At 44.6% G+C, this 26,897-nt stretch overlaps 1 protein-coding gene and 1 non-coding gene across 2 annotated transcripts in view; one reads left to right on the top strand and one right to left on the bottom strand.

Moving 5' to 3' along the window:
• Nucleotides 1–26,897, bottom strand: part of LOC131233387 (peroxidase 5-like) — a 58,182-nt gene that overhangs the window by 23,354 nt on the left and 7,931 nt on the right. The gene's annotated exons all lie outside the window — the stretch shown is intronic.
• LOC131234061 (small nucleolar RNA R71) lies at nt 3,931–4,037 on the top strand. The gene has a single exon (XR_009165475.1). It is a non-coding gene; the product is annotated as a small nucleolar RNA R71 (small nucleolar RNA).

The raw sequence follows: 26,897 nt of genomic DNA, 5'->3' as shown, positions 1-26,897 counted from the left end.
TTAATGACCGTGCGATGGTCATTCTTTCGACATGGAATTGCTTCGACCCATTTAGTGACATAATCCACGACGAGCAAAATATATAGATTTCCAAACGATTGGGGGAATGGTCCCATGAAATCGATGCCCCAGCAATCGAATGCTTCAATGATAAGGATGGGATTCAAAGGCATCATATTTCGACGGGACAATGCTCCCAATTTCTGACAACGCTCACAAGCTTTGCAAAACTCATGAGTGTCCCTAAACATAGTGGGCCAGTAAAAGCCACACTGCAGAATCTTGGCCGTGGTCTTTTTAGCAGAAAAGTGACCACCACAGGCCTGTGAGTGACAGAAGGAGATGACGCTCTGATGCTCATCATCTGGTACACATCTCCTTAGAATTTGGTCTGGGCAATATTTAAATAAGTAAGGATCATCCCAGAAAAAGTTGCGCACCTCGGTGAAGAATTTCTTCTTATCTTGCGCAGTCCACTGTGTCGGTAAGGCACCTGTAGTAAGATAATTAGTAATATCAGCAAACCAAGGTGAATGGGAGACTCTGAACAGTTGTTCATCAGGGAACATGTCATTGATATGGGTCGCCTCAAGGGAATCAGAGGTATTAAGGCGAGAAAGGTGTTCGGCCACTACGTTTTCTACTCCCTTTTTATCTTTAATCTCCAAATCAAATTCTTAGAGTAGAAGGATCCATCGTATTAAACAGGGCTTAGAATCATTCTTAGAAAGAAGATACTTAAGTGCCGCATGATTTGTGTAAATAATGATCTTGGATCCGATCAAGTAGGACCTAAATTTGTCCAAGGCGAACACTACAGCTAAGAGTTCATTTTCTGTAGTCAAGTAGTTCACCTGGGCAGAATTTAAAGCTCTACTTGCGTAATGAATGACGTAGGGCCTCTTATCTTTTCTCTGGCCTAGGACCGCCCCAAGAGCATAATCAGAAGCGTCGCACATAAGCTCAAAAGGAAGGCTCCAGTCGGGTGGCTGCATGATAGGTGCAGTGGTTAACGTGCCTTTAAGCTTGGTGAAAGCTTCCTGACATTGCTCAGTCCACTCGTACGGAGCATCCTTTTGAAGAAGAGTATATAAAGGACGAGAGAGGAGACTAAAGTCCTTTATGAATCGCCTGTAAAATCCTGCGTGTCCTAAGAAGGATCGCACGTCTCTGATGTTCTTGGGTAGAGGTAGGTTAGAGATAAGATCGATTTTTACCTTATCTACCTCGATTCCCTTAGACGAGATAATATGCCCAAGGACAATTCCCTTCTGAATCATGAAATGACACTTCTCCCAATTAAGTACCAGGTTCTTCTCTTCACATCTTTTCAACACACATTTGCTGAAAGATGGACCATAAACAGAGAAATCGTCCATGAAGACCTCTAGATATTGCCCTACCATATCAGAAAAGATACTAAGCATACATCGCTGAAAGGTGGCAGGGGCATTACATAGTCCGAATGGCATCCTTCGATAGGCAAAGGTGCCGTAGGGACATGTAAATGTGGTCTTTTCCTGGTCTTCAGGGGCTATCTCTATCTGGTTGTAGCCCGAATACTCGTCAAGGAAACTGTAATAGGAATGACCAGCTAACCTTTCAAGGATCTGATCAATGAATGGTAAAGGAAAGTGGTCTTTCCTCGTGACGGTATTTAACTTCCTGTAGTCAATGCACATTCTCCAACCAGTAGTGACTCTAGTTGGCACGAGTTCATTATTAGCATTGGCTATGATGGTGATTCTAGACTTCTTAGGGACCACTCGAGTTGGACTCACCCATTGACTATCAGATATAGGGTATATAATACCCACGTCCAATAGTTTAAGAACCTCAGCTTTAACCACTTCCTTCATGTTTGGATTTAGTCTACGTTGTGGTTGTCGAGTGGTTTTTGCATTATCCTCAAGATATATGCGGTGAGTACAAATCAGGGGATCGATTCCCTTGAGGTCCGCAATCGTCCATCCCAGGGCTCCTTTATGCTCAAGGAGAGTAGATATGAGCATACTCTCCTGTTCTTTCTCCAGGTGGGCAGAGATCACCACCGGGTATGTCTCATCTTGACCTAAATAGGCATATTTCAAATCAGAGGGCAAAGGTTTTAGGTCAAGCTTCGGTGGCTTGAGGTTAGACGGTAGAGGCACTACATCAGTTTGTGGCAATTCTTCAAATTGTGGCCTCCACCGGTTAACTTCAAGTACCGGTGCAGTATCAAGCAAGGCACACGTCTCCCTAATCATGTCATCATCAAAATCATGGGAGTGAGCCAGGCACGTCTCTAAATGGTCGGAGGATAAGGTCAGCGGTGTCGTATCTTCCACGAAAGAGTCAATCATGTTAATGTCGTGGAAATCGTCATCATCCTCTGAGTTGCTGCCGTTATTGAAAAAAATGTTTGACTCCAATGTCAAATTTTCAAAAGACATAGTCATGACACCATTCCTGCAATTGAAAATTGCATTTGACGTGGCAAGGAATGGGTGACCAAGAATGACGGGAATCTGAGTGCTTATGTTATTGATGGGTTCGGTGTCCAGGATGATAAAATCTATAGGGTAGTAAAATCTATCAACCTGGACTAACACATCCTCAATTATAACTCTTGGTACACGAACAGAGCGATCAACAAGTTGTAGTGTGGTTAGGGTGGGTTTTAATTCACCCAAACCTAATTGTTTATATACCGAGTAGGGAATCAGATTGACGCTCGCTCCTAAGTCAAGAAGTGCGTGATCAATTCGATGGTTCCCGATTACACATGATATGGTTGGGCTACCGGGATCTTTGAATTTCTGCGGCACGTCTTGCTTCAGGATGGCACTCACTTTCTCAGTCAAGAAGATTTTCTTTTGAATAATTTTTCATCGTTTGGTCGTGCATAAGTCTTTCAGGAATTTGGCATATGAAGGTATATGTTTAACGACATCAAGTAGAGGAATGTTGACTTTCACTTGTTTCAACACTTCTAGGATATCCTGAGAGTTAGAAAGAGGTTTTGGTGACACCAACCGTTGGGGGAACGAAGCAACTGGCTTCTTTAGAAGTTTCGGTTCTAATTTTTGTGGGGTATCATTGGATCCATCATTGTTGTCCTCTTCTGGTTCTTGAGGCTTTTCGGGCCTAACCGGAAGAGTTTTATCAATGATCTTCCCACTCCTAAGAGTGGTGATGGATTTAGCATGCCCCATCTGATTTGAAGAGCTGGGATCATTAGTCTCGTACTGCGGTTTAGGATTGGGGAGAGGTTGTGCAGGAAGCATCCCCTTTTCTATAACCGTCATACGAGAATCTATCTTTTGCATAAAATCTGTAATTCCCCGCATTACTTGAGCCAGTTCTTGTATGGGATTTTGAACCGGTTCCTCTTGAGGTTTCACTTGATTTGGATTTTGATTGAAGAAACCTGGAGGAGTAGCCGTCTGTCCATTCCTCCAACTAAAGTTTGGATTATTTTTCCAGCCAGGGTTGTATGTATTGGAGTTAGGTCCAGTAAAAGGTCTTTGATAATTATTTACGGCATTGGCTTGTTCATTCAACACTCTTCGAAAGGCAGGTATTGTAGGACAGTTTTCAGTTGTGTGAATGTTGCAATCACAGATGCCGCAAACAATTTCATTGACCTTATCCTTCTTTCCTTCCATGGCCTCAACTTTCCTTATGAGCGTAGTCACTTTACACTTAAGATCATCCTCTTCTTTCAAGAGATATAATCCACTTTTCTCCTTTAATTTAGTCGGCCTAGACGTGGTGTTCGGCTTTGGGTAATAGTCCCAAGATTGTGTTTTTTCAACGAGACTATCGAGGTAATCCCATACCTCGTCAACATCTTTATTAATGAACTCTCCATTACACATTGTCTAGACCATTTGGCGCATAGAAGATGTCAATCCATCATAGAAAAAATTTGTAATGCGCCACGTTTCAAATCCGTGTTGTGGGCATGAACTGACCAAATCTTTGAACCTTTCCCAACATTGGAAGAATGTTTCATCTTCCTTTTGGGCAAAGTTCATTATTGTTTTTCTGAGGGTAATCGTTTTATGATGTGGGAAGAATTTTTTTATGAATTCCCTCTGCATGTCATTCCATGTGCCAATGGATCTAGGATGCAATGAATGTAACCACATCTTAACTTTCTCTTTTAAGGAAAAAGGAAAGAGTTTCAGCCTAATTGTATCCTCAGATACATTAGGAAAACATAATGTCGCTATAATCTCATCGAACTCTTTCAAATGTAAATATGGACTCTCTGATTCAAGTCCATGAAATTTGGGAAGAAGTTGGATAACTCCTGCCTTTATGTCCATTTGTCCTGTGTTTTCAGGAAAAATCATGCATGAGGGCATACTCACTCCCACCAGTTGTAGATAATCTTGTAAAGTACGAGGCAGGGGTGCCTGTTGCACCTCGTTCTCATCTTGAGTATCCTCCACCCTGGGTGGAAGTAGGGGAGGTTGGTCTTCAGCCATAACTTCAATTAACTCAGAGGATTTTGAGCGGTGTCTAGTCCTGCGATGGATAGTCAACCCCTCAACCAATCCTCCTTCAGTCAAGAGACGTCGAGTGTTGTCACGGGCCCACTTGGGCATGAAACACTCGCAGCCCTCAATTAAAAACCTAATCCTAAGAAAGGAAAAGAAAATCTAGAAAGAAAGAGAGAGTTGGAAAGAAATTACCAAATTGAAGTCCTAAGTTAAAAACCTGCAAAATAAAACAAAAATAAGTTAAATTCTAAAAAGAGAAGAATGATCATTTAAAAGAAAAATAACAGTAAATTAATTTCTAAAAGAAGGTATTCTTAAAAGAAAGTGAAAATTTCTAAAGTAAATTAGGAAAGATCTAAACTAGAAAGTAAATTATTAAAAGAGAACTGAAAAATAGAAAGTACGGAAGGAGCTTACTGAATTAGAAATTTCTATCTTAAAGGCCTACAAAATAGGAAGGTTAGTTTCTAAACAAAAATTCTAAAAATAAATTAGGAAACAAATTAGATTTTAAAAGAGTTAAAATTAGAAAGTTACTAAGATAAGAATAGAAAGTTAATTTCTAAAAAGGGAAAGAAATAACCTAACAAACTATTTCCTACAGAAGGGAGGATACTAGAATTAGAAAATTTCTAAAATTTAAACCCTAATTCTAAAAATAGGAAAAAGTAGAGAGATTAGGAAGGAATTACCAATTGAGAAACTTATGTCAAGATCCTATAAAACAGGAAACAAGTTAGTTTTGAACTCAAATAAAAATAAATAAATAAAAAAAACTAAGGTTAGTGAAATCCTAATCTTAAACTAATCCTAAAACTAATTAATTTCAGAGAATCGTAACCGTCAGTCCCCGGCAACGGCGCCAAAAACTTGTTCACTCCCCAAGTATAGGGTTGTGATGTAGTAATAAACTCGGTGAGACCGAGATCGAATCCACAGGGACTGAAACTTGTACGTTTCCTGAAACTAGGCAGAAATAGAACTAGCCTAAGATGTAATCAAAATCAAATGTAAATTTAAGGAGTAATTGTGGAATAATTATCTAAAACTTAAGGAATTCAGAGAAGGGAAACTAGGGATTCAGAGGATCCACTTGTAGGGATCAGGGAGATCTTTTGCCTGCATCAGGAATTATGAAAATCAAACTGAACTTACTTGATCTGATTTTCAAGAGATGAAAGGTATATGAATTAGAATGGATTCCATCATCTAACCATGCCCAGGAGACAAAGCAAATAACAAGATTAAACTAATTACCAACCAATCAAAAGTACATGAAAGTTAGGAAGGGTACGACCATCCAACCATGCCCAGGAGATGATGGTGAACAACAGGGTTTCCTGACGTCATAAACATCCAAAAAGAAAGAAAAAGAGATATTCAAAGCCGTTGCAGACCCATTGTAATTTCAGTCACAACAGACCATTAAAGACTAAAAAAACATTCCATTAATACAAATTAACTTCAGTTCATGAATTTAAATGAAAAGCAGGAAATAGTATCTCCCATCTCGCCACAAGCTTCACCTCTTAGCCCTAGCTAAGAGGATTAGCCACACATGAATGGGCTAATTAAACAACAAAATAAAAATAAAAGAAAAGAAAAGAACAAGAAGGAAAGAGAGAGAAAACCCAACCGCTGCTTCCAATCCTCCACCCGAGCAACCTGTACTCTCACCTGCACTTTCCCGTTCTCTCTCTGCTCCACGTCCAGGCACCAAGCTCCTTTTTTTTTCTCCCCCCAAAACCTGACGTCCAACTCCTCTTTATAGCAAAAAAAACCCAATCGGTCGGTGAGAGCTTCCGCCTCGAGAAGCAGTGGAGATGGCCTCCCCTTTACGCACAGCAGGTGCGGATGTTTACGCATCAATCAACACAAGAACGTGCGCTGGTTCTTCATAGGGCCCATAGTTGCAGTCGATGGACAAATCTACTCCGTCCATTGGATGCGGCTCAAAAATCCAGTCAGCTATGTTGATTTTGGCAACGATTTGGAGTGGCTCGCAGATTCTTTCTTGGTGACGTCTACCGGGCATCTGAACGGTTGAAAAACCAAACGCCATTGTCTTTTTCAAATCTGTCACCTAGGCGTGAATGAGATGGAATGAGGGACTCTCTTGGACGGTCTAGATCAAACCTTTGACGTACGGTGGTGGCCCACAGAATTCATCCGCAGGCTCTGTTGCGAAACAGAGCTTGCGCAATTAGCGCTGTGATGGCTGGTGGGTCCCAGATTGACCTCAGAAGGAAAATCCAATCCGCTCATTACGTTCCTCTCGAAAAACTAGCTGAAAAAGGGTGTTTTTGTATGTCTTTTGGTTCCGCCCATTGAGTCTTTTCTTTCACCGCCCATCCTGCTTTTGATCGCTATGATCTTTCAATTACTTGCATGATGCCAAAAGGTCCTCTAGGTGAGGTTAATAACCCACTTATTTACCCAATGGACGGTCCAGATTGATGATTTGGATGATGAATGGGCCCCACTGAGAGGAACCGGCGGACCCAAGTTCGCCTGCTGTGAGAAGGATCCCGTTTTGAGAAGGAGAGTCGGTCAGCGCTTGCTGACCGACTTTTGGTCTTTTGGTGTGCGCCCGGTGCACCTATATAATGTGTACATGCACTACCTGTGTGGGTCCCACAGCGATGTTTGTGAGAAATCTACTCCGTCCATCTAGTTCTTCACATGATTTAGGGCGTTGAGACTGAAGATGAGGTGTTTCCAGAGATCAGGCGGGCCCCAGATCAGTAATTTATGGGCTGATCTGCCCGTTGGGCCACTTCCACAGCGATCCAATGGATGAAATTTTACGTGTACGGTTCATTTATGGTCCTCAGGCTACATATGGAGTTTTGAACTGATCAGATGGTGGGAACCCCATGATCTTGCATTCTGGACACTTTTCAGGCCACTTGAGCTTCAATTTCTCAATTTTCTTGGATCCCTGGCGTGCAAATCTGTCGATCTTGGTCTCCTAGAGTCCGTGCCATGCTCTGGTGCTTTCAGACCATTAAATCCATGCTTTTAGTACCCTTTTCCAGTCCAAGCTCGTGAATACGCCCTGCAACACAAACATGATTAAATCAGCCATTAAACGGAATTATGCTTGTAGATCCAAGTAATAACTGGGGTCTAATATGCAATATTTGACCCTCAACACTGACGGCTGAGGGCATCCGCCACCACGTTCGCCTTACTCGGGTGGTACTGGAGATCGAAATCATAGTCCTTTAGGAGTTCCATCCAGCGCCTCTGCCTCATATTCAACTCAGACTGCGAGAAGAGGTACTTCAAGCTCTTGTGGTCAGAAAAGAGCTCGAACCTAACCCCATAGAGATAGTGTCTCCACACCTTCAGTGCGAAGACAACTGCAGCCAACTCTAAATCATGCGTGGGGTAGTTCAGCTCATGGACCTTGAGCTGGCGAGACGCGAAGGCCACTGGTCTCCCGTGCTGCATCAGGACAGCACCCAAACCAATATGCGAGGCATCAGTAAATACAATAAATCCGTCACTCCCAGAGGGAAGAGTGAGGACAGGAGCGGACGTCAGACGGTCCTTTAACTCCGTAAATGCTCGCTCGCAGGCGTCACTCCAAATAAACTCTGCGCCCTTCCGAGTCAACCTGGTCAACGGGGCTGCAATACGAGAGAAGCCCTCAATGAAACGCCGGTAGTAGCCCGCTAAACCAAGGAAACTACGGATCTCGGACGCAGTCGTGGGCTGGCCCCACTGACGCACTGCCTCAACCTTCGAGGGGTCCACTGCGACACCCTCCCTCGTCACCACGTGACCGAGGAACTTCACCTCCTCCTGCCAAAACTCGCACTTCTCCAGCTTTGCATACAGCTGGTGTGCGCGGAGGGTCTGCAACATAACCTCCAAATGCTGCTCATGCTCCTCACGAGTCCTCGAATAAATCAGAATGTCGTCGATGAAGACTACAACAAACTGATCGAGATACGGACGGAAGACCTCGTTCATCAACTGCATGAAGACCGCCGGTGCATTGGTCAGTCCGGACATGACCTAAAACTCGAAATGACCATAACGCGTCCTGAATGCTGTCTTCGGAATGTCCTCCTCTCGGACCCGAATCTAATGATAACCGGAACGCAAGTCAATCTTCGAAAAGAACTGTGCACCCTGCAGCTGATCAAACAAATCATCAATCCTCGGGAGCGGGTACTTGTTCTTGATCGTGACCTTGTTGAGCTCGCGGTAATCTACGCAAAGCCTCAACGAGCCATCCTTCTTCTTCACGAAGAGTACCGGCGCTCCCCACGGTGAACTGCTCGGACGGATAAAGCCTAACTCGCGCAACTCGTCCAACTGCTTCTGCAGTTCCCGCAACTCCAATGGTGTCATGCGATATGGGGCCTTTGAAATTGGCGCAGTACCGGGCACGAGATCAATCTGGAACTCAGTGAGTCGACGAGGCGGTAATCCCGGAATCTCCTGAAACACATCGGGAAAATCGCAAACCACAGGCAACTGGTCGACACTCACCGCTATGGGCTCCTCTATGGCACAAGACATCAAACAAGACAACGGCTCTCCTCTGGGCTCAGCAATGAACTGGAACTGCGGCAAGCCAGGTATACAAAACGTGACTATCCTCGCGGAACAATCCAATATGGCGTGGTACTCGGTAAGCCAATCCATGCCCAGGATGACATCGAACTCGGACATAGGCAAAGCAAACAGATCGGCAGGCAAAAAGATATCCCCAACCAGAACGGGGCAAGACGAGCAAAATCGGCCCAACACTGCAGTCTTCCCTAAGGGAGTTGATACTGTCAACCCCTCATGAGCAGACTCCAATGGCAAACCAGTCGATCGGCAAAAACTCTCGGCCACAAAAGAATGAGATGCACCAGAATCAAACAACACGTGCAATGCATGCAGATACTGGAAGTATACCCTCAACGACCCCTCCAGATGACTGAGGATCCTGCTGGGCCGCATAGAATCGAGCCTGAGCCGGCTGGTGAGGTGTCTGTCCCCTCTGAGCGTGCTGCTGCTGTCGCTGAGGCGGTCGAAACTGCTGCCTCTGCTGCTGCGGCCTCGGAGGTTGGTGTTGATGCTGCTGCTGAGGTGGCCTCGGTGGTGGGGGCTACTGTCGCTGCTGCTGTGGGGGCCTCTGCTACTGTTGTGGGGGTCGGTGGTGGAGGCTGCTGTGGACCTCTCTGCTGCTGCTGGGGGCGAGGACACTCCCACATACGGTGTCCTGCCGCATCGCACCTAAAACAAGTGCCGGTGAACTGCCTCGGAGGTGGTGCTGGAGGTGCTGCTGGCGCTCGAAAGGCTGGGCGACCTGTGCGCCTCTGCTGTGGTCGACCCTGCTGCGTATCACTGGAAGAAACCTGCCTCTTCCGGTCTCTCCTCTGACCGTGATCAAACTGAGAACCGTCCCACTCAGCCTCAAAATTCTGGGCCTTCCGCACCACTTCCTTGAAGGTAGGGAGCTCATGCCCAATAACACGGCCTCGAAGATCGTAACGCAAGCCGCTCTCAAATCGGCGGGCTCTCCGCTCCTCATCATCCACTAAGTAAGGTGCAAATCGGGACAGTGCTACAAAACGAGCGGCATACTGAGCCACTGTCATATCGCCCTGCACCAAGGCCTCAAAATCCAACGCTTGCTGACGTCGGATGTGTTCAGGAAAATACTGTCGGTCAAACCGATCCACAAAATCCTCCCAAGTCCATATAAAGTCAGCACCTGCTGCTCGGGAGACTGACGCCCACCAGTGCTCAGCCTCACCATGGAGAAGAAATACGGCTAATGGGATTCGCCGCTCAGTCGCGCATCCCATCGTCTCAAATATCTTCTCTACGTCGGCACGCCATCTCTCAGCCATGGTCGGGTCTGGCTCACCCTGAAAATGCAGGGGATCGAGGCGTCGGAACTCTCGAAGGAGGGCACTCGAGTGCTCCTGCTCTGCCTGTGCTGGTGAAACGACTGGGGGTCTGCCCTGCCCCTGAAGTGCGGTCGTCACAGCCTGCAGCATCTGCTGTAACTGAGAAGCACTCACAGAAACGGTCGGCTCCGCACCGGTCTCTGGTGGAGGAGCTGCACCCATAGGCTGGGCAGCATGAATCCCTGGTAAAGGAGCGGCATCCTCAGGCTGGGCAGTAGGGATCTCGGGTGGTGGATCAGGAATCGTAGGTGGTAGTGCGGGAGCCGCAGGTAGTGGAGTCGGAGTCTCAGGTGGTGGTGCGGGAGTCGATTGGGTCACTCTCCTGCGCGCCATGTCCTACAGGAAAGAGCGAAGGTGCCTATCAACTTTGAAAACTCTCGAAGGCACACTCGTTAAGGGTCGGTAATAAAAGATCGCTAAGCTATCCGAACTTAGGACTTAAATCATTCATAGCAGATATGTAATGTTGTTCTTGGTTATTCCCGAGTTATGCTTTGATACCAACTTCTGTCACGCCCCAAACTAGGAAACCGGGCTCACAAAATTTCCGATTGCCGAATCTGGCGCCGACAGCCTCCGTAGAACCCCATTCTGGGCTCTCAGCGCCCATTCGCCAGGTTCCGATCCTGGGATGCTACAAGGAGGATTTTCAACATCAGTTTAATTCGTAATCAGCATAACCAAAGGCACAACCCACAAACAACAACCAAAAACTCCATCACATTTCCACTATAATTAAAAACTTTACAAGTACAATGAGCATAAGGAAAATACAATGATGATAGACCAAAAGCTCCACAAAAGATCAGCTACGCGCCCAAGCCTCAGCGCTGCTGTGATCCAACGTCACCTGCACGCAACGGTCATGCATAAGCTTATAGAAAGCTTAGAGGGTGGTGAAAGTGTATGCTCAAGGTGGTAATGTAGTTATGCAGTATCAGAGTAATGCGGAACATGCTGATGAATGCCAAGAATCCCATTAGCCGTACCAAGGCCATGCGGTGCAAAGAATGATGTCGGCCATACCAAGGCCATGCAATGCGAAATGCAACTCAAGCATACAAATCCTCATCTAAGTCCACATGTCAATACAGCTCAAAATCTGGAATATCACCGGGGTCTAGTACACTCTAAGCCAGATTGTCGCCCCATCGCGCGCAATAAGGTAAGTGGAAACGACCTCACTATCCGCCTGCCAATATCGGGCTCGGCTCGTCAATAGCGGACTCATTCCTCGAGCTGGTCAAACTCAGCCTAGCATTGCCCCCTACTCTCAGGCGGGTAAGGCCGCACCCCCTTCCAACCGACCACGACACAGTGGAAAGCGCAACCGTCTGGTAATCGGCACTCAGCGCTCATGCACCCACTCGGTCTAGACGTTGGAGCAACATCCTGCTACCATAAGGGTTTAGGGACTTTCACCCAGGGATATCTATCGCACCCCATGTAGAACAGTATTTTCGGTATCCAATCCTGCCAACCACGATAAGTCTGTGGAGGCTACGGCCCTGATGTCGCTAGGGCGTACAGTAACCATATTACACAATGCGAATGCATGAATCACACTATCCAGTCATACAGCAATCCTGCGCGTATCATGCCCTCATGTAGGGCAACACCCCCTGTACGGGAGCCCCTAAACAATCTGCCCAAAGGCATATGCTATGATCAGTCATTTCTCATATCAAGCATACGTATGATGCATATGATCATGAATCATGGAATTAAACATGTTATATGGGATGGATGATATTCATAATGAAGACGGGCCTAGACGACCTACACATTACACATATGGGCCTAACAATGGGCCCTCGGGAAAGGCATAATGCGGACATTGAACCAACACTATACTTACAATGTGGACGTCAAACCAACATTGCTCCCAAGGCATAGCCCTGACGTAAACATCATTACATAAATCATGTTGGGACTGCACATTGCAATGAACCTTAGGTATATCTCATTGGGCCTTCAATACATCAAATGGGCCGTATCATATGGGCCTCACGTTCATCAAGTGAGCCACATCAATGGGCCACACCAATGGGCCTTATGTGCATTGCAATGGGCCATAACCCGTGGGCCTTAGATGCATTAAATGGGCCTAATCTCATGGGCCTTATGAGTATCAAATGGGCCTCACCAAATGGGCCCCCATATATACATCAAATGGGCCTAAACCCATAGGCCCCAAAACATTTTTAATAGGCCATAACCCATGGGCCCCTAATACATCCATGGGCCTCGACCCATGGCCTTACATATATATCTAGGTGGGCCTCAATCACAGGCCACAAGCAAACTGAGGTGGGCCTCCCACCAATATTATATTAAATATGGTATAATATATAATATATATATAATACATATGATATTATATATAATATAATATTATATATATATATAAATATACACACATGCACACACCACACACGCACGCGCACACACACGCACGCACCCACCCACACACGCGCGCGCACACATCACAGTGGGCTCCACCGTCCAGGCGGATGGTGGAAATAAAATACTTACATCACTGTGGGCTCCATGTGGGGCCCACCATAACATTTATTTTCCATCCAGACCGTTGATAAGGTCGCTTGGACCTAGGTGAAGGGCAAAAACAAATTTCATGCTGATCCTAAACTTCTGTGGGCCCAAAAAATGGGATTTCAATGATAGAGGTTCAATCCCACTGTTCCCTACGGTGTGGGCCACCTGAGTCTTGGATCAGGCTAATTTTTGGGGTGGGCCCACGTCAGGTAGTGGCCCACCCTATGAACAGATTAGATGGTAAGTAAACATCAAGGTGGGGCCCACGGCTACAGCCGTGGGTGGCTGTACGTGCGTCCGTCCGGGCGCTGGCGTGCGCAGGCAGCGCTGCTGCGTCTGACACAGTAGCAGCTGCTGCTGTGTTATCTTTTATATATATTTTTTTTATTTTCAGAAAATCCATGGATTTTACAGGTGGTTTCCATATTTTGACAATCCACACCGTCCAATGGCATCCCATGGCCCAACACGAGCAAAATAAGTCCAATATCGGACATATTTTGGCATATAGGAAATCAGGGGAGGTTTCAATGGTGAAAACTGCCATTTGGTATGGTATGGCCCGCCAAGACCTCGGGTTGACACCATCTTTTGGTTCAACGCCTAAAAGAAGGATGGGAACGGAATGGGCGGCGTGGATTGAAGACATGCATCAAGACGGAGCCTACACAAGTGGACCACCCCCCTTGGCAAGCTAATATTTGCATTTTCCCAAAAACGTCCAGCATCCCTGGACGCTGGACCCTTGTAAATACATTAGAGGTGGGCCCTGCTTAGGTGGGCCACCTCATGGAGAATGGTGTGGATACTACACACAAAGTGGGCCCCACTTGTAGGTGATTTGGATGGAATACATACCCTGTGGTGGGGTCCATTCAAGTGGGCCACACAACCTCACCATCATAACAACAAAATAAAATAAAATAAAATAAATAAAAATAAAATAAAATAAAAAGGGAGAGAGATAGAGAGTGAGGCCGTGTGATGGAGGGACCCCGACACTATGGGCCCTCCCTTGCACTAAATCATACATCAAGTGAGTCCCATTACATGTGGGCCCATCAAAATTAAATCCAACGGTGGAGATCCCTTCTCCAATAAATTAGACGGTCTAGATGACCCTAAGTATGCAAGAAAATAAACATCATGATGGGGTCCATGGAGAATGGCCCCATCATGGAATGAGCATGATAATCCAAATGGGCCATCGGCCACATCTTAGGGTCCAAAGTGAGATCCAAACCATTGATCGGTTGGCCTCACTTGGCCCATCTTAAAAATATCAAAATCTACCCTATCAAGGCACCCACCACTTGATCTTCTTGCTCCCTTGGCTTCCTTAGCTCCTTGTGCTTCCTTTTGATGGAGGAAGATGAGAAATGGATGGTTGAGATGAGAGATCTAAGGATGGAAAGGTGGGCCACACATGAGCATTTTTCTCACCATGGGAGGGCTTGGAGAGGTTCATACGTAGGGGATTTTTGTTGCTTGAAAAAGTTGAAAATGAGAGAGAGACTTGTAAGGGAGAGAGAGAGGGAGTGATGGGTGATGGAGTGATGGATGGGAGAGAGGGATGGGTGTGTAAGAGGCTTTTTGGACTTTTTTTGGCAAAAGGTGTAAGAGGAGTTATGGGTTGTAAGAAACTTTTTGACTTTTGGGGCTTGCTTGGGAAAGGGTGAAAGGTGATGTGTACTTGACATGATGGAATTGATGGGATTGATTGATTAATGTGACACCTCGTAGAGATTCTCTCAGGATTCACACGCGCGGCGTTTTCCTTGCACCGAACGCTGGCCCACAACTCCCAACCAGAGCATCGCATCAGCACGCGAGTCGCGGCATCGGAACCGCGGCGACGACGCGGTCGCTAAGGTATAAGCCCTAGGTTGAGTCGACTCGGGTTGACGGCACGAGAATCCAGGTCGCGCGCAAATACCGGTTAAGGGTCGAAGGTTGCCGAAATTCGACCGGAAAGACCGCGGAAGCCTATGGAACGGTACGGTCTAGGATCGGGGCTTACATGAAAGGTCTAAAAAATAGAAGTATATCAATTTTCTCCCTTCGCAAGCATCATGAGGTGATCTTTAGGCTTCCCAATCTATGTTAATAATTTTCTTACATTAGTTACAGATAAACCATCTCCAATGGTGCTGCGACGACTACGAGATGTTGACATTGTAAAGAGAACGACGATGCTTCGACGCCGTTTGCATACGAGATAGATAAAAAATGGACAATAGAACTAAGGCCGCAGATAATATTCAAACTTCAGAAGCGAAAAGGAAGTGGATTCAGGTGAATCACAAAAAAAGGAAAGGTAGAGTTGTGAAATGGAAGGAGCGAGACATCACCTCCTATCCTACTCTTTTTGTCAAGGGTTATCCAGAGGGATAGTTACCCATTAACATATCGTCAGTTTTTAGCTGGGCGGGTGCTATAATGGACATGGTGATGCCAAGGAACCATGACAGTGGATGCTATAGAGGGTTTTCTCTGGTTAGAATGAGCTCGGAGGAAGAACTCTCCAAAGCGGTTTTGATGTTGCATGGGGAGAGTTTCAGAGGCAAAAAACTGTTAGTGCAAAGGGCGAGATTCGGCCCGGATCATAAGGAAAAATCAAAACTACTCCAATCCTCTTCCAATATCCGGGCGAGTATGGAAAACAGTGCGTCAAAGACGCCTACTCAATCCAATGGTTCTACCCATTCTAACGGAACTTCATTCAGAGAAGTGTTACTCAAGGGAAAGCCCCACGACCCACATTAGAGGATTTTGGAAGAAATGGATCTAGGAAAAAATGAAGAAATCGGCAAATCTGCTCCTTCTATTTGAATAGCGGAGGAAGACAGTTATACGGTTCAGATTAACCAGGATGCCATTAATAGTTCTATGAAGAATCTGTAGGACTCGGTGGTGATTATTACGAGAGAAGACGCATCTATATCCCAAGTCAAAGCTTGGATTGATGAATGCAGTCGTATCCATCCGGGGATGTACAATATTAAATCAATAGGCTATAACGAACTGTGGTTTCAGAGAAGCTCGAGCCTCAACCTCGACATCCTTGTAATGGCGGGAGCTGTTCACAAGGACTGTCCTGTTATCTCTGTCAAAAGATGGAAGGAGTTCTCAATATTTGGATATGAAGATGACTGGATCCTGATATGGGGGATCCCCCTAGAGTTATGGAATGATGACTTTTTCATCTCAATGGCTTCTCGTTTAGGTTCCTTCATTGAACTTAATTCGAAAACCAATCTGGGATTGGAAATGGCGGTCATGAGAGTCCGGGTTAAGAGAAAGAAAGGAACTCCCCTTCCCAACCAGATGAGGGTTCTTGTTGATAATAGAGTGATCGATCTGCTGGTGCAACTGGAAGCAAAAGACAGTCCTCTTCCGAGATGGGGTGACCTATGGCGTCTGTGGGAATCCTTCCCCGGTGATACTGTAAGGAGCATCGAACCGAAAAAGCACGATGAAGTATAAGCCACATACTCCTGGGGAGTACCGAACCATTTTTCCCACCAGACAGCTGAGGCTAATGATGTCTCTGCCGTAGCCCTCGCTGATGGCGAGACACGTGGCGTGCGTGCAACCCTCTGGTCAGAACATTGGGCTCGAGGCAGAAAGGTGGCGCTTGTCCCGATATTTCTCATCCGAAGGTGCCAACGTGGTTGGAAGAGAGTGTGCCACGTCACGCTCTGCCTGTGCAATGGACGCGTGGTTGTCTCGATCTTGGATCACTGGGCTCAAGGGATACAGTTGTCCCTCATCTCGACATCTCTGTCTCATCGACGTGTGTGGGAGTGATGGAGCCACGCCTTCATCTATTTGAGCCTCCTGCGCAAACGACTCGTGGTCGCGCTATTTTCGATCTCGATGGTTCGTTTGGCTCTTTCGTCCCAACCCATGATCCTGACTCGACCCAAATGTTACTCTTCCATCTCGAGCCTAGTGAGTTGGTATCTCCAAAGGCTTCCAATCCACTCGTTTCAGTAGCCATAGACCTCAACCTTTCCCTCATGCCCTCTGATATGGTTGCTTTCCCTCCTTCTCTTCTGAAGAGAGCCTCCATTCCTTCTTTCGCTCCGTATGTCTTTGCCTTCTCTCCTCTCCAACAGTTGGGGATGGGTAGCCGAGTCCGAAGTTTCTCCAGCCTCGAAGTCATCCCTTTTGGTCCTGACCTTGATCGAGTTGCTTCCTCTAACCCAGAATCTCCCACCTCTCCTAATTCCCAACCCTCAAACCTCTATTCCTCCTCTTGCGGTGGGTCAAAGGATAACCTCACATCGCTATTCCAAGATGAAACTGGGGAGGGTATAATGGACACTGAGCCGCTTCAAATCAAAAAAGGGCCTGCAGTTATTCAGGGGGATATCTCAATCAACAAGGTGATAGATGAAGAACACAGAGTGAACTTGCTAGAGAAGATTCAGAGGAAAAAGTGGATCAGGGATCCTATGGGACACGTCAGTAGATCGCTCGGGATGTCCTTTGGGGACTGTCCAGAAGACTTTATCGCCCTACTCCACTGTGTCGAATCCCGGGGTAGGCCCATCTCTAGATCGTGCACTCCTCCTAATCGTATTGCTAGAGCCTGTAGCAACAGAGAGCTACGGCGTCTGGTGCTGAGTCCGGGTACGACAGTGGGTATGAAAGCCATCTCTGGACAGCAGGGGTCTTGGGGCAAATCAGTTTCATCATGAAGATCATCTCCTGGAATGTTAGGGGAGTAGGATCAAAGCAAAAAAAGGAGGTTAATTAAGAGTTCCTATGTGAGACTCAATCCCCAAATTATCTGCCTCCAGGAAATCAAAGTAAAGCACTTCGACGATTGTCTAATGGGGATGTTATGGAAGGTGAAAGATGCAAACAGGGTCTCTTTTGATGCGGTAGGGGGTGCAGGTGGCATCGTCCTTGCTTGGAGGTCTTCTATCTGGTCTCTTCAGAAAAGTTAGGTGGAAGCTTTCTCTACCTCGGCTATTCTGGAGGAGATCTCTTTTGGCTCTGTTGTATTGGTTTGTTCTATTTATGGTCCTTTCTCTAAAACCCTTATGCAAGAATTTTGGATTGAACTGAGTTCCGTTTGCTAGAATTTTTTCGGCCCTCTTTGTTTTGCTGGGGTTTTCAATATGGTCAGAAATGTCGATGAAAAATCTAATGGCTCGAAAATCTCTGCATCTATTAGGGGTTTTTCGTCCTGGATAGAGGACAATGAGCTAATAGATCTCCCTCTTCTTGGGTCCTCATTCACTTGGACTAATGGTATACTGTGTCCTATTCTCTCTAGACTGGACAGGTTCTTATTATCCACTAAGTGGCTGGAGTTGTTCCCTTCTATATCCCAATCGGTTCTGCCAAGAACTACTTTCAATCACTGGCCTCTTCTTCTCAATAGTGATGAGTTGAATCGAGGTCCCAAACCCTTTAAGTTTAACACCTCTTGGTTCCTCATTTCAGGTTTCCATGAAATGATAGCTGATTGGTGGAAAAGCTTCCAGATTAAAGGTTTCGCAGGCTTTAGGCTCACTTCAAAACTCAAACTCCTAAAAGACAAGCTAAAGCAGTGGATAAAAGTGGGGAGGCGCAACAAAGAAGCAGAGATGGATTCCCTACTCTCAGATCAACAGTCACTCTAAAGATAGCTCGATGATGTCTGAAATCCTCGCAAAGAGAATCCAGATAATTCAATCGATCTCAAACAAAGCTTTGCAAGATGAAGTGTCCTAGCGTTAGAAATCTCGAGCAAAGTGGTTAAAGGAAGGGGACAAGAATACTAAATACTTCCATAGTATAGCCTCCATGCACGCTAGCACCAACAAGATTAGCAGTATTCTTGTTAATGGTGTCCGAATTAAAGACAAAGAAAAAAATCTCGAAGTTATATCCTATTTCCACGATCTTCTCAGTAATGAAGGGTAGGTTAGACCTCATTTAGATAACTTGCATTTCGAACGTATTGAAGGGGACGACGCTGCTTTGCTCGAAAGCCCTTTCTCAGTGGAAGAGGTAAAGCACGCAGTTAAATCCTTAAGTGGTGAAAAGTCCCCTGGGCCCAATGGGTATCCCATCCTTTTCTTCCAAAAATTTTGGGACATTATTCAAGACGATGTCATGGCCTTTTTCTGTGAATTTTATGAAAGAGGAAGGCTTTCCAAAAACTAGGGGTGTCCTTTATAGCATTAATTCCGAAATTTCCAGGTGTAGCCTCATTCAGCAAATTAGACCGATCAGTCTCATTGGAAGTCTGTATAAAATCCTCGCGAAAGTGCTCGCCTCCCGATTGAAGAAGGTGATCGATTCCATTATCTCCCCCAACCAATGTGTTTGTCCCAGGCAGGCAAATCATAGAGGGTGTGTTGATCGCTAACGAAGTCCTGGAGTTTGCTCATTCTTCGGGTCTTAAATCTATTTTCTGCAATTTGGATATCGAGAAGGCTTATGACCACGTCAATTGGGAATTCCTTCTTTATCTGATGAAGAGGATCAGTTTTAGCAAAAAATGGATAAGCCGGATTCAAGAGTGCATTGGATTAGCTCAGCTCTCCATTCTCCTGAATGGATCCCCAAAAGGTTACTTTAACAGCTTTAGAGGAATCAGGCAAGGCGTGTTAGACAGGCCACATTCTTTGCATAAAAGATTTTGTATTTATCATCTTACCTTATATAGTCGTTGTAAAACTCTATATATTCAACCCTTTAGGGTTGTCTCAAACACAGAAAAGAAAAGGAGAATCATTCTCCCCAAAGCCTTCATTGTTTTTGGTTTGTTTACATGGTATCAGAGCAATACCGATCCTAATCCGGCATCTCTTCATCATTGACCCCACCATCTATCAGATCCGGCCCTCCTCTGTTCGATCCAGCTCCTCCCCTGTCAGATCCGGCCCTCCCCACACTCGTCCGATCTTCCCCAAGCATGTCCGCACGTCCCTGTTACACCTGCGCAGGTCCCACCCTGCCCATGCTCGTCTGATCTTCCCTAAGCCTATCCACACATCCCTGCCACACCTACGCACGTCCTTGCTCACGTTCGATCCTGCTACACCTGCGTTCGCACCTGCGCACGTCCGATCCCTGCTACGTCCGATCCTGCTGCATTATCTCCCGCTACAGCCGATCCCTGTTGCATTATCTCCTGCTCCATCCAATCTCTACTATAGCATCTACTGCTGCACGTTCTGCTCTATTATCTGTTGCTCTTTTGCTACATCTAATCCCTTTTGTTCTTTTGTTGGTTATTGTTCTGATCTTCGGCTGCAAGGTACTTTCTTCTTCAGCATCATTTTTTTATCTCGTCCTATCTATGGATAAAGACTCCCGTACAGAGGTCACACAATGTAGTTTCGATGGCACCAACTACAATCTATGGGCCATCTACTTTCAAAGTTTTCTCAAGGATCATGGTTTGTAGGGACTGATTGATGGATCTGTTATTGTCCCCGCTTCCACCAATGCCGACAGAATGATTGATTGGGAAATGAAAAATGGATGGATTATTACCTGGATTCTTGATTCCGTCGATCGATCAATAATTGTTGGTCTCACGCCACATCGCACTGCTAAGTCTATGTGGGAGCATCTCCAGACAATATATCAACAGAGTAATGCAGCTAGCTTATACCGCCTGGAAAAAAATCTGGTTCACCTTACTCAGGGTGACAAAAGTATTCAATCTTTCCACTCTTCAATGGTTACAATTTGGACAGAGATAGTTATGATGGATCCCGACTTTTTAAATGACTTTAAAATATTCCACTCAATATGGGAGAGTGCGCAAGTTAGATAGTTTCTTACGAAACTGTGTCCGGAATTTGAGCATTACAGGGCTGCTCTCCTGAACCGTAGCCCAATTCCTTCAATGAATTCGGTTATTGATGTTTTATTAGCCAAGGAACAACGACTGCAGGTCCTCTCTCAGGGGACATCTTAGGGACCATCTGACCTGACACTTACTGTATTTACTTTTGCACCAAACCATGGTTCCACTCCTTTAACTTGTCGCGGCTGTAACAAAGTGGACATGTCGTCGGTCAGTGCAAAGATTAATGCGCGTATTGTCAAAGGACTGGTCATGGTCTTCAGGACTGTCGTTCACATGCCTACGCATCCTCATTCGATCGTGGACGTGGTGGTCGAGGTCGTGGCCGTGGTCGTACTCTTTCTGCTACTTCTGTGACTACTTCTTCCGAGCCTTCTGTTAATGATACTGTATCCACTGAGTCTGTTGAAGGTTTTTCCTCACCTTTAATTCCTGCGATTCTCTAGCAGATCGTGCAGGCCCTTTTTATGGCCAGTATGTCAGGTATAACCACATCTTCTCCATGGTTCTTCGATTCTTAGACTTCAAATCATATGATTGGTGATGTATCCCATCTTCGCAATATTCGTCCCTACACTGGCAATCAGGCTATTTCTACTGCAGATGGCACTAAACTACCAATTTAGTCCGTTAATTCCTTAACTTTCTCTCCTTCTGACCATCGCCAGTTTACCCTTCGTGATGTGTTTCATGTTCCTAAACTATCCACAAATTTAATTTCTGTTAGTCAACTTACATCTAATAATTGCTTAGTTATATTTCTTCCAAATTATTGTTTTGTGCAGGATCTAGCAATGGGAAAGGTACTTGAGAAGGTTAGGCGACATGGATGTTTGTACGTACTGGACTTTCACCCATCCGTTACTCCAGCTCGTTGTTTCTTCTCTCCCTCTTCCTCGGATATTTGTTCTGCAAATAAAATGTGAAAACTCTATCACTTTCGCCTGGGTCATTCAGATTCTCATCATTTGATTCAGCTCTTTTCTTCTAGCATGTTAGGGAATATTTCTCTTAATAAAAGTGATTTGGATTATTCTTGCTCTTCTTGTTGCCTTTCAAAAAGTAAGTGTATTCCCTTTCCTCTAAGTACTACAAAGTCATCATCTATATTTGAATTGGTCCATACGGATGTCTAGGGCCCTTCCCCAATTATGTCTCTCTCTGAACTACGATATTATGTTATATTCATTGTTGATTTCACCCGTTACACCTCGATTTACTTTCTGCACTCTAAGTCAATGGTGTTTGAAAAATTCAGGATATTTCATTCTATGGTGGACACACAATTTCAAGTAAAAATTCAAACTGTCCGCTCTGACTCAGGGGGAGAGTATCTCTCCACAACTTTTCGTACATATCTTCAGAGTCATGGGATTACTCATCAGACCACCTGTTCTGATACTCCACAACAGAATAGAGTGACTAAACAAAAAATCGCCATATTGTTGAAACTATCAATACCTTAATGATAGCTATGAGTGTTCCTCGTTTCTTTTGGGCGGAAGCTATAATGCATTCAGTCTACTTGATTAATCGCTTGCTAATCACAGTCCTGAATAGTAAATCTCCCTACTTTGTTCTCACCGGTTCTCTTCCTACATATTCCACATTTTGTATTTTTGGTTGTGTATGTTATGTTCATCTGGCATCACGTGAACGTAACAAACTTTCACCAAAATCAATCAAATGTATGTACTTGGGATTTGGAGAAACCCAGAAGGGTTTTCGTTGCTATGATCCGATTTCTCGTCATGTACGGGTTTCATGACATGTTGTTTTTCTTGAACATATTACCTTCCATCCATTTGTACCTCCTACGCCCACACCAGACTCTCCTGGTCTTACTATTTTTTCTGACATTCTGGTTACCTCAAGTACCTCTCCTTGTCCATTGCAGGTTTATTCACGACGACCACGTACAGATTCATCACCTACTACTCTCCCTACTGTATCCGTAAGCGATCCGGATCCTATCTTGGTACGTCATTCCACTCGTGTATATCGACAGCCTGATCGCTTGATATACTATGTCTGTCATGAATACTACCCTAGATACTGTATCTATTCCTACTTCATACCATCAGGCAGCCAGTCATGATTGTTGAAAGAAGATTATGGCAGAAAAACTTGCAGCATTGGATGATTACCATATGTGGGACATTGTTACTCAACCTACTGACCAACAATTAATTGACAGTAAATGGATTTATTCTATGAAGCTCAAGTCTGACGGATCATTAGATTGATACAAAGCTCGGCTTGTCGCTCAGGGATACAAACAAGAACACGAAATTGATTATGATGAGACATTCGATCCTATGGCCAAGATGAAAACTGTTCACACTCTTCTAGCAGTATCATCAGTTCGCTCTTGGCCACTCACTCAGATGGACGTGAAAAATACTTTTCTCCATGGAGACCTCCAAGAAACAGTCTATTTGAAACTTCCTCCCGGATCTTTAATCCCTGCCAATAAAGTCTGTCGCCTGAAGAAAGCTCTATACAGTCTCAAACAAGCCCCTCGAGTACGGTTCTAACGTTTTCATGATGTTGTTACAGGAGCTGGCTTTACTTAAAGTGGTTATGATCCATCATTATTCTTTCGCACCTCTGAGCATAGAATCGTCATTGTTCTCGTATATGTTAATGGCCTACTTCTAACTAGTAGCGATGATACTGGCATCTCAGCTTTAAAGGAAATTCTGAAGTCATCCTTTAAGATGAAGAACCTGCGTCATCTGACATACTTTCTTGGACTTAAATTTTAGTGTTCTATACGTGGAATCCAGCCAGCATAAATATACCGAGGATCTTCTCGCCTTAGCCTCCTTAACAGATCAGAAGACAGTTCAGACTCCCTTGGAACTTAATGTTCAATATGGCCGTGATGATGGTGAACTCCTTGCGGATCCCACCTTATACCGTTGTTTGGTGGTTACTTAACAATGACTCGTCTTGATATTGCCTACGTGGTCCAAGTTGTCAGCCAATTTATTTCTGTTCCTCGAACTCTTCATATGACTGTAGTATTACGCATCTTACGGTATCTACGTGAAATTCTGGATCGATCTCTGTTCTTCTCATCCACGGCCCCTCTGGACCTTTATGCTTATTCAGATGCTAACTGGGCCGGTTGTACTCTCACACACAGATCTATCACTGACTACTGTATTTTTCTCGGCACTTCTCTCATCTGTTGGAAGTGTAAGAAGCAGGCCACTGTTTCCAAATCAAGCACGGAGCCGAGTATAGAGCAATATCAGCAACTTGTAGTGAGATTATTTGGTTACGTGGACTTTTTTCTGACTTGGGAGTTCATCTACAAGATCCTACTCCACTTCATGTAGATAATCTGAATGTCATTCAAATTGCCTCAAATCCGATTTTTCATGAACAGACAAAGCATATCGAAGTTAACTGTCACTTCATCTGCGAGAAGTTTCAGTCTCAGATCATTTCGCTACCACATGTCGCATCCCATGATCAGATTGCCGACATTCTCACGAAGTCCCTCACTTCTGCACAACACTCATTTCTAGTTAGTAAACTATTACTTATTGATGACAAACATTAGTTTGAGGGGAGATGTTAGACAGGCCACATTCCTTATAAAGAAGATTTTGTATTTATCATCTTACCTTGTATAGTTGTTGTAAAACTCTATATATTCAACCATTTAGGGTTGTCTCAAACACAGAAAAGAAAAGGAGAATCATTCTCCCCAAAGCCTTCATTGTTTTTTGGTTTGTTTACAAGGTGACCCCCTATCCCCTTTCCTCTTCCTAATTGTGGGTGAGGCCCTTTCTAGGATGCTCCAGTCAAGCCATAGTTAGGGTATCATCAGAGGTATCCCGATTAGAGGAATGTCCAACCCGCTTTCTCATGTACAGTTTACGAACGATATCCTCATTTTCTTCGCAACTACTATGAAAAAGATTCAGAACCTGCGTACAGTCATTCGGTGCTTTGAGGTTGTATCGGGCCTCAAGATCAGCTTGGTCAAATCCAAAATGTTTGGAGTGAATCTGGAGAAACAGGAAATTTCTATTTACCCAAATATGTTCGGCTGCTCCCCAGCCTCTTTCCCAACAACCTATGTTGGTCTCCCGCTCTACATAGGCTCTCCTCCAAAAGTTCAATGGGAAAAGGTTGTTAATCGGTTTGAAAAATTCTTAGCAGCCTGGAAATGTCGGTTCCTATCTTTAGGTGGCCGTCTGACGCTTATAAAGGCAACCCTTTCCAATTTGCCCGTATACTTCATGTCCTTATTTAAGTGCCCATCTTCTGTCTTACACTCTATAGAGAAGCTTAGACGAAATTTCCTTTGGAAAGGAAAGGGGGAGAGGAGGTGGTTTCACCTAGTTGAATGGAAGCAAGTGTGTAAGCACTTCAAAGATGGTAGAGCAGGCATAACGGATCTAAAATCTATGAATCAAGCTCTTCTTGGCAAATGGATCTGGAGATTGGGATCGAAAAGCAAAAACTTATGGAACTCTTTAATCATGTGCAAGTACGGTATATCAAAAGGGGAGTGGTGGACAAAAGACTCATCTTTATACAGATCCTCGGCGATTTGGAAAGGCATCCTTCAGATGAAATCAAAGACCATTCAATGTATTAATTTGAAGTTGGCAACGGTGACAGAATTATGTTCTGGTTCGACAGGTGGCTAGGTGAAGTTCTGCTGAAAGAGAGATTCCCTAATATGTTTCAGGTAGCATCCAATAAGGATGTATGGGTTGCTGATTGTTATTCCATTCTAAATGGTAAGACGGTGTGGAATCTTCAATGTAGAAGGAATCTCCAAGACTGGGAGATCGAGGAATACGTGAACCTGCTTACCTTTGTTTATGATTCTTCCCCAGACCAATTGAAGGTAGACAGAAGTGTTTGGAGAGCAGAAAAATAGCTTCTATTTGCAGTCAAGTCCCTATACAAGATGTTTCGCTTCAACCCCGCTTCTCCAATGGATCAGATTTCTCGCCTATTTTGGTACTACTCTGTCCCCCCGAAAATTTTGGTGTTTGGATGGCTGGTTGGGAAAAGAAAAATACTTACAGTGGACAATTTGAGAAAAAGTGGGATGATTTTACCCAACGTTTGTCTGTGCTGTATGAGGGATGTAGAATTGACGGATCATCTTTTGATCCACTGCCCGTTCAAAGCTTCTATCTGGGCAGATTTTCTGAGGCGCTTTAAAATCAGATGGTGTTTATCGGAGTCAACAAACCGTCTCCTAAAAGCCTGGCATGGCACCAGAATAGGAAAGGGAGAGACTAGGTTGCGGAGGATGGCTATCCTAGCAATTTGGTGGGCTGTTTGGGCAGAAAGAAATAGCAGATGCTTTTAGAATTTGTCTAACTCGAATGGGCCTCTCAAGTAGATATGTTTAGGGATTTTGACTTTCTTTTCCTTGAGGTGTAGCTTGTTTCTGCTTCCTCAGCAGTCTCTCACTTCTCTTTTGTCTTCATTTTGTTTCTTTTTAATATAAATCATTGCCTTTCAAAAAATAAAAATAGAAGTATATCTATGCCATGTGTGAGGAGGATGTGCCAACACTATCTTCAAAGACATGTAATGTCATGATCGACTATCTTCTCACGTTAAACATGAATTGAAGCATTGACAATGACATAAAATTCGAGAGGGATCCAAATCTTAAGTGGACAGAACCACATGGAAGAATCCGGATCCTCTTACAAGCAAGGAAAATCCTGCTTCCTGAATGCAGTATGTGATGGTGTGACCCAATCAGATTGCAGCGAGTAGAATTTTTCTACATGTCGAAAGTAGATTATTCCATTTCCACGTGAAAATAGCATTCTTAGGGCCACTTTAATATTTATTGCTATTTTGATAAGAGTGAAAACACAAATTTCAGCTTTATCCAAAACTTTTGTGACCTCTTAGAAAGTTTTGGTTCATCCACACAAATTCTTGTAGTATAGTTTATCATATTTTTTTTAGTGTCTTAAAATAAGCTAGCAAAATGATTGGACAAAAAGTATAAAACACATACCACATCGCTTTGACACCAGCTAGCTGGCTAGTGTTGGGGATGATGTTTGGCCGGTGACAGCTAACTATATAGTGTCAAAGTTGTGTGGA

This window comes from Magnolia sinica, chromosome 18 (genome assembly GCF_029962835.1).
Source record: "Magnolia sinica isolate HGM2019 chromosome 18, MsV1, whole genome shotgun sequence".
Lineage (NCBI taxonomy): Eukaryota > Viridiplantae > Streptophyta > Magnoliopsida > Magnoliales > Magnoliaceae > Magnolia > Magnolia sinica.
Note: the sequence above shows the minus strand (reverse complement) of the source record. Positions and strands in the feature narration are given on the sequence as shown.